The 15,764-nt window shown below is 39.9% G+C and overlaps 1 long non-coding RNA gene across 1 annotated transcript in view; it reads right to left on the reverse strand.

The window, feature by feature from the left end:
• Positions 1–15,451, reverse strand: part of LOC114642758 (uncharacterized) — a 41,559-nt gene extending 26,108 nt beyond the window's left edge. The window contains exon 1 of the long non-coding RNA XR_007936359.1: positions 15,388–15,451. This is a non-coding gene — a long non-coding RNA (uncharacterized LOC114642758). The remainder of the gene's footprint in view (positions 1–15,387) is intronic.
• Positions 15,452–15,764: the final 313 nt, after the last annotated feature.

Here is a 15,764-nt window from a genome sequence, read left to right on the forward strand (position 1 = left end):
GTTTTGAGACATCTGTAATGCCTTCTTGAGGGCAAAAGTTCAAACAGGGAGTCACCAGGATGAGGGCCATCTTGTGTGATCTTAATTGTTCTAGAGAGCAGTCTAGAGTTGGCAATCTCCTCTAGAGAGGGGAGATGACAGCCGACAATCTTTTGAGCAGTGTTAATCAAACTCTTTATTGCGTTTTTATCTGCTGAAGAGCAACCAGCATACCATACAGTCACACCGTACATCAGGATGCCCTCTGTGGTCAAACGATAGAAAAGCACCAGCAGCCTTACGCACAAGTTGCATTTCCTAAGAAGTCTGAGGAAATATAGGCACTGTTGTGCCTTCTTCACTGCAGCCATGGTGTTGTCTTCCCATGTAAGTCTGTCCAAGATGAGGGTTCCTAAGAATTTAAAGCTGTGAACCCTTTCCCGACAATTGCCATTTATGGTCAGAGGGAGGGGGTCGACACTGCTCTTCCTAAAGTCTAAAATGAGTTCTTCGGTTTTACCAATATTGAGTATCAAGTTGTTATCTGTACAACATGTAACCTGCCTGTGTACCTCTGCTCTTTAAGCCGACTCATCTCCCCCTGAAATGAGTCCGAAAGCCTTATATTTCTGCTTTAAGTCTACAACATACTGATAATGAGGTGGTCGGTACTCAACCCCTGGAATCACAATGTTCCAGAGAGCTACAAATCTCATTGTGCTCGTCAACCAGAAGGATGTCACATACTGGAATTTATGATAAATCACAGGCTCAAGAACTTTACAGGTCGATGCATTATAAATGCAATGTATTTTCGCTTGGATATTAATGATGTCTCTGCCCACTTCACTTGCCTCTCTTTCCATATTCATTATGTTTAATGTGTTTGTATTTCCCTTCCATTACAAAATGGAATGTCAACTATTGCTAATTTAGTTTATCTAATTAGAGAGGTACACTCTTTTTTATCTGCAAAGATGTTTACTACTAAAGCACATTACAGTGGGAGTGTCCACTGACACTGAATATTCTTTTTTGAATTGACAGACTCCCTTGTCTTTGTCTTTTGGCCACTAGATCTGTTCTTCTTTTGAACTGTCATCTAAACAAATTGACAAGAATAAACAATGTGTTTTAATACAGCACTGGATTCTTGGGATATGCAAATGAGATGAGAATCTTGGGCTGGTTATGTAAATATACAGCAAATTTTAGGAAGAAGTGTTTTCTGTTAGATTGCCATCTATGTTTACGTTCAGATAAACTAACCAGTGTGTATATGCTCGATAGAAGATGATGTGGAATGGTAGCTTTTGGGGATTTTGCTATTTAACTTGTATTACATAATTAGCTTAAAATAGATTTAGATTTACAGGTAGCAAAGACCAGGGGTAAATTTCCAATTGTCTGATTTTTGATTGATATCACTTATAAAAAATGGCCTTCAAGCCACAGTAAAAAATATGTCATATAGCTATTAAAAATGGCAGATCCAGTGGCTTTTTTGAGAGGCAGATGAAATAGAGGAATGACAATGCAGCAATGATATGAAAGAGAGAAGGGGCATAGGCAGTACTGAAGCCACATTGATCCATCATGGTGTTCAAGAATAAAAGTGTAGTGGCACCTACAAGTCACCCTAACTAAGCAGAAGTAGACCAGGTATTGAAAACTTTTAAAGAGTGCCTTAGTTTGATAAAGAAAAATAAACTTTTTAAATTACACAGACATCGCTCTCCCTCAGTTACAGCTGAGGCAAAACTCACTTTTATTAATGTTGATTAGAATTATTTAAGGTTGTATGTATTCTTATACTTTTAACTTCTAGTACTTAAGGCATGGTTTCTCTGCAAATATTCATAAGTAATGTTTAAATTAAAGTTTTAATATTTCCTCACTAAAACTTGACTTATTTTTTAATATTTGCTCGTTCAAGTGATTCAGTTTTTGTTTGGCTCTTTCAAAGGTAGCAATCAGGACAACCTGACAGGAGAATTTCCTGGCTATTGTTGGTGTTCGTCTCTTCCATGTATACACAAGTGTGTGCTGTGCTCATTCTGTTAGAATTGCACAGTCCTTTCAGAGGTAACAATGAGGTTGGGATACGCACGGCATAGCCGACAGAACAAGCAAGACAACCATGGGATACACACAGCATAGCCACGCCCACCAACTCACAGAGAGCCGCCCACCAACACTAAGACCATGGGATACTATGACAACTCACAGAGCCACACCTGTCGACAACACAGAGCCCCGCCCACCAACAATTCACTAAGCAGCCAACCATGGCACACGCCCGACAACAATTCGAGCAAAAGCGAAAGCATTTGTCAAGAATGCTTTCATTAATCAAGAATGAAAGTCGGAGGTTCGAAGACGGTCACAGACTGTCGTAGTTCCGACCATAAACGATGCCGACAGGCGATCCAGTGGCGTCATTCCCATGACCCGCCGGGCGGCCAACCGGGTAACCAAAGTCTTTGGGTTCTGGTGGGGAGTATGGTTGCAAAGCTGAAACTTAAAGGAATTGATAGAAGGGCACCACCAGGTGTGGAGCCTTTCACTTAATTTGACTCAACATGGGAAACCTCACCTGGCCCGGACACAGAGAGGATTGACAGTTGGATAGCTCTTTCTCAATTCTGTGGGTGGTGGTGCATGGCCGTTCTTAGTTGGTGGAGCGATTTGTCTGGTTAGTTCAGAAAACGAACGAGACTCCCGCCTGCTAAATAGTTACGAGAACCAAGAGTGGTCAGCGTCCAACTTCTTAGAGGGAGAAGTGGCTTTCGGCCACGTGAGATTGAGCATTAACAGGTCTATGATGCCCTTGGATGTCCGGTACTACATGCACGCTACACTGAATGGATCAATGTGTGTCTACCCGGCGCCGAGAGACGTGAGTAAGCCATTGAACCCCATTCGTGCTGGAGACCGGGGCTTGCAATTGTTCTCCACGAACGAGGAATTCCCAGTAAGTGCGGGTCATACACTCTCACTGATTACCCCCCCCCCCCCCACCCTCACTACTACCATGGTCGGGTGACTTGGTGGATTATATATAGAAAAGCAGCCGGAACCACAAAGAACAATGAAAAGACTAACGTGGCTCAGAGGTGCACGTGGACTGTAGCAGAGACGAAAGCGACTGAGGCGGTGTTTGGAAAATGAAAAGTCAACGTGACTCACAGGTGCATGTGGACAGGCGAAAGCGACTCAGGTGAGGAGTTGGGGGCAGGCACATGAGCAGGCAGTGCGTACTGAACAATGATTGTATGTTGGTTCGTAGCGTGCATTGTTGCAATGTTACTTTTCTTGGTGGTTTATTAAATTACGGATTTTTGAAATGTTCATTTTTTTCCCTGTGCTTAAAAATCATTGAAAAAGCTGCGTCATTATGAGGCGTATGCTACGCCGCGGGTTGGCTAGTTATTAATAAACCTTTTATTTAAATCGGGACTTGTGTCTGTGAGGTTGTGTCTGGAATTTGGGGTGATGCAATGCCCCCTGGAGATCACACAATATTTAAGGAGAAAATTCAAGCATTTTGCACGTTTTCAGGAAACAACTGGACAACTTGATGTGGATTAATGTGACATCAGTGACATGAGATTTTTTTCATTGACATTTTGATATTGTTTGCAATTGTCCACTGTTGGTAATTGATCACTTCCATTAAAGCATAAACTGTGTTAGCTCTGATACAAATTAAAACATAACATTAAAAAAAAAGTTATAGCCCATCACTATAAACTACATGTGATTTAAACAGTTTCATTTTTGTTGGCGTATTCCTTTAAGATATAAAATGAGTAACAAAAATCAATAAATGTGGAAGAAACATCTACAGAGCTTTGTTTGAGATAAATACACAATAATAGCAATTACAAGCTTCATGTTTGATGATTTTAGCATTTTATGTAAGAAATGTATTTTGTACAATGTGTGACTGATGAGTTTGCATTTAAATGCATTTAAATTTGGCAGTGTGGCATAGTGATTTTTATATTTTTTAACACTCTCTGTCCATGCAATTTGAAAGACATGTAGCTTTGTTGTTCTCCATCTGGGCTCCAGTTTTCGACACTCTAATTTAAGAGCTTGAGTGTTTTCATTAAACCAGGGAGAGTTTCTATGTGCTTTGATCACTTTTGTTTTAAGGGGAGCCACTGTGTCCAGAGCATCTCTTAAGGTCACATTATAATGTGATGTTAGTTGATCTAAATTGTTTTCCACCGGAAAAGGAAACAGAAGAGAGAATAGGGGTGAGTACAGATTTTAGAGCCACCATGAATGGTTATTATAATGAAAATATATATATATATAATATCAAATCAAAAATATCCATAGCACTAAGACTCAAGGTCAGAAGCTGCATCCTAGAGAAGTGTCAGCATATTTTAAGGCAGAAAGACAAACGTCTGTATAAAGTGCCTTTGTTGTACTCTTAGGCGTCCTTTCAATGATAAGATGAATGCAGCCGTATCTCGTAGAACGATACTGGTTTGTTTAACACATTTAGAAAAAAAATGTGTCAGCCTAAACATTTTATTAAAATGAGTCCGAGCACCTCAGTAATGACACATCAAATTTGTCTGAAATCTCCCCATGAACCAAAGAATTATGAATACTTTTTTTTAATTCATGGCAGCATGATGGGCTCTCCAGGTGGGTGATCATCTGTGTTCAAGCTTGCCTGTCAACAGATCAGACTGGTTTGGGGTTACACAAAGGTGGCATTTAAACATTTCATCATCATTCTCCTTTAGCAGCTCCCAATCTTTGACAATCTTTAGAACAAGCTGGCCACAGTTTTGCACGTTGTGACACATGGGGGACAGTTTAAGGACTCGAATAATTGTAATCTTCCCCCAGAAAGCCAGAGGGCACTGTCGACTAATGACTTTTCTCTTCCTCTCTCTGCAGATTGACAGCCATGACACCTATGATGTCACTTCCAGTTTCTGCCCACCTGGGCTCGCCTCTTCCTGCTAAGAATCTCTATCACCAGAAGCAACGCCATTTTAATCAGTCTGTCTTGGAGACTCACATCAGCATAACATTTCTTTTTGTTTTCAACACGTTGTATCTCATGTTTTATTTGAATATATGGGGTTAGCCTTAATGGTGCCCGAAATATTTATTATCTTCTTTTGTCTCTTTATTACAATGTAAATACAGTAGATTATGTGGCCTAACTACAGAAAACCTTGTTTTGGTAAATAGAAAAAGACAACTGAACAACAATCATATTAATGGCAGCAGAAGTTTAGCAACAGGATCTCCAAACATTCAGAAGATAAGCATTTGGAAGAAACAAAAGACAACAGATACCCCTCCAGAGCAAGGTGTGTAACAGATGTGGACAAACAAAATGCAGTAAGGACTAACATGTGTATGTGTCTTTAATATTTAATCTCAAAATGTTTTAATGATTGAAGATCCAATAACATAATGACCCAAATAATATAATGACACCTGCCAATAGGTGGCAAACAGTATGGACACTTGTCAGGGGCCTGAAGCCACTGAAGTTTAAGCTTCAGGGCTCCTAATCCCAGAGGGACCCCAGAAACAATTTTAGTCCACATTGCTTAAAAATTCTGGGTGTCTACCATATGAGTAGACGTTTTCTTTTTTAAATCCCTACATGTAGCAGTTACATTTTAGGAAAATTTGTGCTGATCTGTCATGGAACAACCCCAATGAAAAAGACATCAGTGGTTACACAGACCTCATTGTTGGTGGCAAAGGGGCTCCCATAACAGCCCAAGCACCAGGGCCCCAAAAATGTAGGTTTATATACTCAAAAATTAACTTATAACTTCTAGAGGTCTGGGAGACATTTCATTTCTTATAAGTCAAAAGGATTTGAAAGCAGAAACACTTGCACTTTGCATTACATTTTCTGTTTCTGTGTCTTCACGTGTAAACCAAAAACAGGCCTGGGGAGGCCATTCCAATGGGTCTATTAATGTTATCTGAGAGCTCCGCATTATAAAGTTTAGAGAGGATCAGAGACAATTATGTTCAGTCCACATCTAATGATGAGCCTTGTTACACAGTCAGTAGTAGATGAGTGGTTGCCAGAGACAGTTAGAAGGGAAGATTACATAGCAAAAGTTAGACCTCTTATATCATTGAAAGATGCTGAGAAATTAGTTCACGCTTTTGTTTTCAGTCGACTAGATTACTGTAACGCACTCCTCTCAGGACTACCCAAAAAAGACATAAATTGTTTGCAACTAGTGCAGAATGCAGCTGCTAGAATCCTAAATAGGAAAAGAAAATCCGAGCACATCTCTCCAGTTTTGATTTCACTACACTGGTTACCTGTTTCATTCAGGATTGACTTTAAAATTCTGCTTATGGTTTATAAAGCCTTAAATAATCTCGCCCCCGGCTTATATATCAGAATGTCTGACATCTTATATTCCAAATTGTAACCTTAGATCCTCAAATACAATACAATACAATACAGTTTATTTTTGTATAGCCCAAAATCACACAGGAAGTGCCGCAATGGGCTTTAACAGGCCCTGCCTCTTGACAGCCCCCCAGCCTTGACTCTCTAAGAAGACAAGAAAAAACTCCCAAAAAAACCCTTGTAGGGAAAAATGGAAGAAACCTTGGGAAAGGCAGTTCAAAGAGAGACCCCTTTCCAGGTAGGTTGGGCGTGCAGTGGGTGTCAAAGGAAGGGGGTCAATACAATGCAATACACAGAACAGAACAAATCCTCAATAAAAAATTAAATTTATAGGATTAAAATTACTAAAGTGCAAAAATCATCCCAATTGTTCAAAAACGCTATGCTTTTGTTTGCACACCAGGTTTCTAGCCAGCAGTGAAGGGAATGCAATCTGCTATAAATCACATCCCCTCTATGTAATCTTGGTAAGGGGCCAGATACAACTAAATTTCGACATTTTCTTTTGGCTTTGATGCATAGAGAGATGCAAATGAGTGTCTCCTTAGAATTCCAAGAGCAAAACTTAAAAGAAGTGGTGAGGCTGGCGGCCTTCTGCTGTTATGCACCTAAAATCTGGAATACCCTGCCAGTAGGAATTCACCAGGCTAATACAGTGGAGCACTTTAAAAAACTGCTGAAAACACATTACTTTAACATGGCCTTCTCATAACTTCAGTGTAATTTAATCCTGATACTCTGTATATTCAATTCATTATAATAACTATTCATGGTGGCTCTAAAATCTGTACTAACCCCTACTTTCTCTTTTGTTTCTTTTTTCGGTTTCTTTGTGGTGGTGGCATATCAAATATATTCTGCTTTCCTCACCTAATCCCCATGGCTGTACTTATGTCCTTTCTATCATTTAATTCTCTTTTGACTGTTGCTGGGCTGGGAAATACAATACTGAACAACTCATGGGAGGCCAACTGGACAGCTTCAGGTCTACCAGTGGAAACACACATCTGTTTTAAAAAACACAGTGAAAATAACCCTTCTAATTAATGAAAGGATATTGCAGAAAAACGTCGACATATCCAGTCTACACATATGCACAGCCTGAGGATTACTGCATCAAAGGGAGCTTCTTGCCATTTTGAGAAACAGTAAATGACTCAGGCATCATTGGAGCCTGGAGTGTGCAGACATTTAGTGTCTCAGTTGTTGAATTCATGTAGTAGTGACGCTGAGAATCAATAATAGAACAGAAGTCAACACTGAACATGTCATAATGCTCAAGCTAATTGTACACTGATAAATCTTTTTTGTAACAAACAATAACCAAGTTTTTGAACAGCAAAAACAAAACTTTTTGCAACTGGTACAAAGACAGTCAGTAACAAAGAGTATTCACCGAAACCTATTTATAGAAAATCAGCACACCATGAAAGTTAAGTCCTCGAGGGTCTGCTACATTCCATAAAATGTTTAAAAAACATTCAAAATAACAACTGCTCTACTCAGCAACCTGTGCAAATTAAACACTCTGGCATGAAAAATATATACTGTAGAATAAAATAATACAGTGAATGAAAAGACGTCACATTCATGGGAGATCCCTCCAGAATGAATACGGACAAGACCTGAATAAAATCAGAGTACAAAGAAGTGCCATCATTCATTTACTTAATACACCTGGTCCTGTGAAACACGTCACCAGCTATCTTGTATTTTCATGTTAATCCAGTCGTATGTCAAGTCCAGGCTCAGCCTCTCATTGTATGTCCAATTTCTCAGTGCTTGTAGCCTCAGAGTTGATATCTGCAGCCAGACTTTATTGGAATTTTTTGCTCAATATGCAAAACATGTATCCTATCATTCTCTTGGTTGTTTTGTCACACATTTATGAAAATATCTAAAATGTTCCAATAATTTGTACATGTTGTCACACACGTGCACATGGGAGACACTTGACAGGCTCAAAGTGTTATTTCTCAGCCAGACCAGGGGTTGGCGCTGACGTGTGATCCTTTCTCCTCTTGTCCCTCTGCAGACCAACCGAAGACTAGGCCTCTCAGTGACATCACCACGGCTCCACCCACTGATGACCTCATTTCTGGCTTTCGTTACCCAGAACCCATCCACTTGTCACATCCGTTCCTGTTCTGGCCTCCCAGACTCCACCTCTTCCTCTAATCCACCATATTTTTACCCCAGATTCATCCTGTTGGTCGGTTCCTTTTCGAACTCTAGTTGTAAAGCCGTCTTTTCTTTATTTTTGCCTATTTTTCAGTGTACGGGTTGGCCATCCCCAAATCTTTTTCTGTCTTCTGTCTATTTTTTACCACAATGTTCATAATCAGACAAACATACCATACTTGTTTATGAAGTTTTGAATGGTGCTCTCTTACATTAAAGAATGCAAGAACTGCTTGTGGTCTTCCAGCTTACTTTGAATGCATATAACATTTTACCCAACCATAACTTTCTCTTAATAACCTAATGATCCTTTGTTGCAGATACTTGGCAATCGAGATGATTCTGTTCAATGTAGAGCAAGACACTGTAAAATAAAAAAGGCACAAAGTGAATGATTTTAGAAGTATATACTTTCATGAAAATAGTAACTTTGAAAGAAGCAATCAATAAAATCACAGTTTAGCTACGGGCAGTCAGCTATTACTGTATCTGAAAAGCATGGTCACAGGATAAGGCAGATAACAGATGGCTCTGTGTTTCATATTAAAATGGTGGATGAACTACTGAGCTCTAATATCGGGACAAAATGACTAAGATATTGAAATGGAATCTAGCAAGGAAATAAAAACTATAAAAAGAAACTAAAAGCAGCAAGTCAAAAATATAGCTTATCTTCACTATTGTGCAGATTTGACAAAACTTTGCATCCTAGATGACACAGAAACATTGTCTTGCTTGGCTCTTGATTTATTTAGATTATTAAAAGTCATAACTGAAACTCTGACATTTCACTGCGTACACACATTCTTAAACATAAACAAAGAGCATAGACATAGGGGAGCCATTTTTGGCTCCCACAAGACCCTCCTACATGAAAGTTCCAGAAAGAACCTTTCATTTATTGAGATCCATAACAGGCTCCATACAGTAAAGAACCATAAATAGATGGCAATAGATTTGTGAAATATCAATAAGTCAGGATTTTAAAAGGACGCTCACTGCATGCAATAACACTGGCCAGCTCAAGGTTTTAAATTCTTTTCTACATATTAGGAAGTTTTTCTAAGCACAAAAGAATCAACTTCATATCCAATGAACTCTTCGAAGAATCAAATGCTGCTTGATGAAGCAATAGCTCTACAAGGAACCACACAACCCAGTAAAGAGCCATAAAATGCTATTCAAGAACCAACATTTTTAAGAGTGTACTGTGAAGTATAAACTAGCCTCCATCTTACAATTTGGATATTCGATATCCTTGCTGTTTCTTCTCTGGTGATGCCTTGTACATTTCATGATAAACTCATTTTCAAAAATCGGTGCTCTTCTGTGTGTCCACACGTCATTCCCTGTAGGATGAAAGCACACAGAATTATCAGGTTTCAGCAAGTCAATCACAATGACACCTTTTATTGGCTAACTTAAAAGATTACAATATGTAAGTGTTTCGAGGCAACTCAGGCCCCTTCATCAGGGATCATTACATCTTCCCTGATGAATGGGCCTGAGTTGCCTCGAAACACTTACATATTGTAATCTTTTAAGTTAGGCAATAAAAGGTGTCATTTTGTTTGACTTTTCATTACATCCATAATGGCTAACACAGTACAACACCCTAGTACAGGGCTGCCCCACTCCTGTCCTGGACGGCTGCAGTGGCTGCAGGTTTTCATTCTCACCCTTTTCTTAATTAATGATCGGTTTTTGCTGCTAATTAACTTCTTTTGAATTCATTTTAATTGACTTGGTTTTTAAGAAATGTTCCCCTGAATTTCTTCATCGTTCCTCTGAATTGTTTCATTTCTTTCCCTAAATGGCACCCAAACAGAAATGAAATGTGAAGTGAGGGAGCCAACAGAAGACCAACTAAGTCAGAGCCTCAAACTCCAACCAATTTCACTCCAACCAGTTGCTTAATAAGGCTCTGAGTCTTGTCATTAATTAAACCAGTTCTTTAATTTCATGGCTTGTTGCTGCTCTCATTGTGCAATAGCAGATATTTATGCAATTGTGGATTATCTTTTTTCTAAGACAGATCAGCATTCCTGAGACCTTCACCGTTCTTTATTTTCAGATATTGTATGATGGTCACAGTTTGCTGGTCCTGTTTTGGCTCATTTTGTATCTTATTATTGTTTGGCTGCTAACAATCGAGGAGTCTGAGTCTTCAAGAGCAAGTCAAACAAAATGAATTCAAAAGAAATTAATTAGCAGCAAAAACAGGTCACTCATTAAGAAAAGGGTGAGAATGAAAACCTGCAGCCACTGCGGCCCTCCAGGACATGAGTTGGGCACCCCTGCATTAGTACTACAGGCTTCAGCAAGAAATCTAAGCTTCGTTAATTAAAATAAAAAAAAAAAATTGTGAGCATTCTCCTGACCATTTTACCAGGGTTACTGGTCCCGTTCAGAGTGACTGGTGTGATAGAAATGAGACTTCAGACATCATAAAGTTTCGGGGCAGCCACCCGTATATTAGTTCCTAGCTTTGTAAAATTTGATCAGAGATGTTCACAAGACAGAGTCCAAAACAGAACTGAATAGTTGGAGGTAAGATGGCGGTTTTAAGGGCTGGGGAAGGAAATTATGTCATCTAGTCCGGAACCGTAAGTGTCGTCATCAGAGGTGCCAGAACCTGGTGAGATTTCCCGGGAATGGTCTGCAAGAAACTGAGAGAGACAGTCAGCACACTCTGCCACCCCCTGGTCTAGTGTAGTATTATAGTTCCCCAGGCCCTTTAGCTGTCTCCTAAATGCACGTGTGTGACACTGGGTTTACTGTTTTTAGTATTTTGATTGCCTTCAGTTGCAGTAATACACTTTCATATGCATTCCATCCATCCATCCATTTTCCAACCCGCTGAATCCGAACACGGGGTCTGCTGGAGCCAATCCCAGCCAACACAGGGCACAAGGCAGGAACCAATCCCGGGCAGGGTGCCAACCCACTGCAGGACACACACAAACACCAAGCACACACTAGGGCCAATTTAGAATCACCAATCCACCTAACCAGCATGTCTTTGGACTGTGGGAGGAAACCGGAGCACCCGGAGGAAACCCACGCAGACACGGGGAGAACATGCAAACTCCACGCAGGGAGGACCCGGGAAGCGAACCCGGGTCTCCTAACTGCAAGGCAGCAGCGCTACCCACTGCACCACCGTGCCGCCCCATATGCATTCCGCTTTAGGAAATTATTATCAATTACACACTTACTGTGTCCGAGAGAAAAACCTCCAAGCAAACGTCTAACATATCTATCTGCTGCATCCACTGGCCCAGACAAATAATCCCCATGTCTACCTCTTTCAGCCATTGAGCCATCAATAAGAAATTCCCCTCCCACTTCACTCTTAGGAATTAAGGTGTGCTTACTGAAAGCCGAGATCAGATACAGCCTCTCATATCCTGCCAAAGTGAAGGTGGACATTCCAGGCAAGCATTACATCTTTACCTCTACGGAGGAAGCAGAAAAAGAGCTAAGAAAACTGAGTCGGACACTTTTTTGAAATACGGTCGTGAGTGGCATCTGATCCTGGCATGGTAAAGAAGATCTTACCGGCTGTTTGATCCACTTGCAATGATACTAGTATACTGTTTTTTGTTTTTTGGGGGGACTGTTTAACATCATACCCTTGCTTTATTGTATTAGGGCTTACTATGCTTATCCAGGGCTACTGTCTAACATCATCCCCTGGGTTTACTCTCTCAAGACGATTCAAGATTATATTTTATGCTTATAGTATTTGGACTGTATTGTCAATAGATATCTCAGTTTTAATCCTTATACGCCACTGCTGGGGGGGGCTTGTTTTGTTTTGGACGTATTCTCTCTCTAGATATGTCAGAGGACTGGGACTTTGTGAAGTGGGGTCCAACCTCACCTTGGGAGACAAATTTGGGTCTAGGCGGGGAGAAAAAGACTTTTTCTAATCTATCCTTTTGATTCCGATAAGTGCTAACATAACAATAGGCTTCATGGCAATAACTCCTGGAAAAATTAGAAATTAAGGTCAAAGCTGTCTTATCTTCTGCCACCGTGCCACCCATGCAGCCAAATAGTGCTTGAACTAATTAATAACATAGGAAATGTGCAGCCGCCCTAATGGATATAAACACAGAATGGGATTATATTGGAAAGTGGCGTAGGGAGGTCGGGGCTTCTTTGGCTTTAGTCCCTGATCTTTCAGTCCCAGATACACACAAACAATCACAGTGAGCCCCTCACCTTCTTGACCATTGTGTACCTTTCTTATTCCCATTATGCAAAAATCAGTTAAATTCTTACTTATTTATAGAATTTTCACTAATAGTAATGGCTAGATGCGGAACATATTTCAGTTCCTTTTCTCGTTTCATAGAGTTTATGCTAGTATTGCTCATTTTGTATTAACAGATATTTTATAATTGCTAATTATTGTATGCTACTCTATTAGGTATGCTTTCAAAACTGTTATGCGTAAGGAAATTAAATCAAGCCTGCTCACAGACGCTCCACCACTAACACACTTCAGTCGATGCCATCTTGTACTCTGCTGTGTACGAAAGCCTTTGAGCCCCCACAAGCCCGTTTTTGATTCTTTTGAGCTCCATTGTAAAGTGCTGTTTAATGGAGTCTGCTAACACAGGGAATTGCCTTTTATTGTCGCTGTTACTTTTGAATAGGATGGATTCTTTTAAAACTGCTTAATAAACAAAAATGAGATAACTGACTTTTGAATGAAGTAAATAAAAAATGTGAAATGCTCCAACTTTCATATCTCTTGACTTAGTAGCCGAATGCACCTGAATGTCACACCACGCGTACATTGTCTTAACTTGTTAGTTTCCAAAAGAACCATCCACGTGAATGCTCCAGAAAGGACCTTTATTTATTTAGATTAGTAACAGGTTCCATAAATAACTATACACTTTTAAAAATCCTGAAAGCTTTAATGACACTTTATGGTTCTTTACTGGGTTGTGTGGTTCCTTGTTGAACCTTTGCTTGACGAGAAGCCATTCCATTCTGAGAAGGACTCTCTGCATATGAAGTTGGTTCTTTGTGCTTTGAAAAACTTCCTAAAAACAAATTTTCAATGTATGGTAGGCTAACTAGCAGGACACTAACAGATTATGTAAACCTGAAATTATCCTGTGTTACCATGTGTAGCAAAAGTCCTTTTAAAACCATGAGCCACAAGTATTTCACAAAGCTGTTACCATCTATTCATGATTATTTACTGTATGGAGCCTGCTACAGATCTAAATAAATAAAAGGCTCTTTATGGAACCTTCATGTGGATGGGTCTGTTGGGAGCCATCTCATTTATGGTGGAATGGCAAGACAGAAGACATTCTTGAGTAAAAGGCATATGATGGGTTAAACTACATTGAGAGCAAAGATTCTCTGGTTTGATGAGACAAGAACTGAACTCTTCGGGCAGAACTCCAAGCACTATAATAAAGACCAGGTACTGCTCACCACCGACTTAATACCATCCCTGCGGTGAAGTATGGTGGTGCCAGCATCATGCCAGGGGGTTCTTCTCAGCAGCAGGGATGGGTAAATGGCCAGAATTGATGAAGAGATGAATGCAGCTAAATACAAAGTGGTCCTTGAAGAAAACTTGCTTCAGAGTGCACTTCAGACTGGGGTGATGATGGTTCACCTTTCTGAAACAACAACGACCCAAGGTATATAGTCAAGTCATTGCTGGAGTGGCTTCATAACAAGTCTCTGGAAGCCCTTGAGTGGGCCAGCCAAACACCAGACACAAACCTCATGGAACACATGTGTGTGAAAGACCTGAAGATGGTAGATGCTTCCCATCCTGTCTTACAGAGCTTGGGAGGATCTGCCAGGAAGAATGAGATAAATTGCCCAAATCCAGGCGTGCAAAGCTTGTAGAGACTTAACCAAGAAGACTCAAAGATGTAATTGCTGTCAAAGGAACTTCTAAAAAGTACAGAATTAAGGGGTCTGAATACTTGCATGAATGACAGAGTTCATTTTTTGATTTTTAGAAAATTCTTAAACATGTTTTGTCAGTATGGGTTATTGAGTGTAGATTGTTCGGCAAAATTGGTACATTTATGCATTTAAAATTAAATCTACAATGTAATGTTATGTGTGCAGAAACTGAAGGGGTCGGAATATTTTTTGAATCCAGGAGTAAATATACACACTGCCTGCTGAATACCCACAGCTGCAGAGCCACAACAATGAGAAATAAATCCATCACCAGGTTCAATCACACTTACGGACATTAGGCTCAACCTGATTTGAAAATTATTTTTAGATTGTATGAAAAAAAAAAGAAAACGTTTATTATCTCTAAAGACACTGGGATGAGATTTTAAATCAACCTCCTGCAGCTAAAAGGGCGTATTGTAAACAGGAAGTGAGAGGGCAAAGCTACCGAATAACTACTATAATATATATATATATACTTTTTACTACTTCCATTAAAATACGATCTACCGTAACTTACTTTTACTGCACTCTGAACGGTTCCTTGCAATGTAATGGCTAATCAAGAACACTTTACTGTGTTGTGTCAGCTAAACTCACGTGCGGTCAGCGGGCGTTCATTATCTCTTCATGTAAAGTAAACGACCGTCAGCGTTCAGATTTTACACAGAAGGCAACGACTTGGACTCTAAATCGGGAGTTACACTGAACTGCATCTTTAAACACACATAACTTACTTAATCGATTAAGATATGCGTATGTCATACATCCAGACCGGCCCTTCATCCGCTCGACTCCTTGTTTATTAATAAAAGCAAACAAGCCCATAAAGTGTCAATACTTACTTGAAGGTTACTCCATTAGCCGCTTAACTCGGGTCACTGATCACAACATTAAAACCCAAACTGGCTGCGGTCGTTCAGCTCTGGTCCGCTTTAATATGTTGAGTCAGCGTTCACATGATGGCTTTAAGCAATCCTCGTCAGTTTCGTATAGAGGAAATTATAAGAGAATTATGCTGTATTCATCTGTCCATCCATCCATCCAAATGCGCATACGCATTGATCTGCTATAGGATGCCAGGCAGCTTCTCTCACTTTCTTTTTAGCTGATTCTTTTTTGTGTTATTATAGATCAACTATTATTTCTTAATAAACTGCTGAAAAGACCGACGCTGTCTGTTACATGTCCCCCGATTCAGTAACAATTGCATTTTCCAAGC

Source organism: Erpetoichthys calabaricus, chromosome 12 (assembly GCF_900747795.2).
Source record: "Erpetoichthys calabaricus chromosome 12, fErpCal1.3, whole genome shotgun sequence".
Taxonomy (NCBI): Eukaryota; Metazoa; Chordata; class Cladistia; order Polypteriformes; family Polypteridae; genus Erpetoichthys; species Erpetoichthys calabaricus.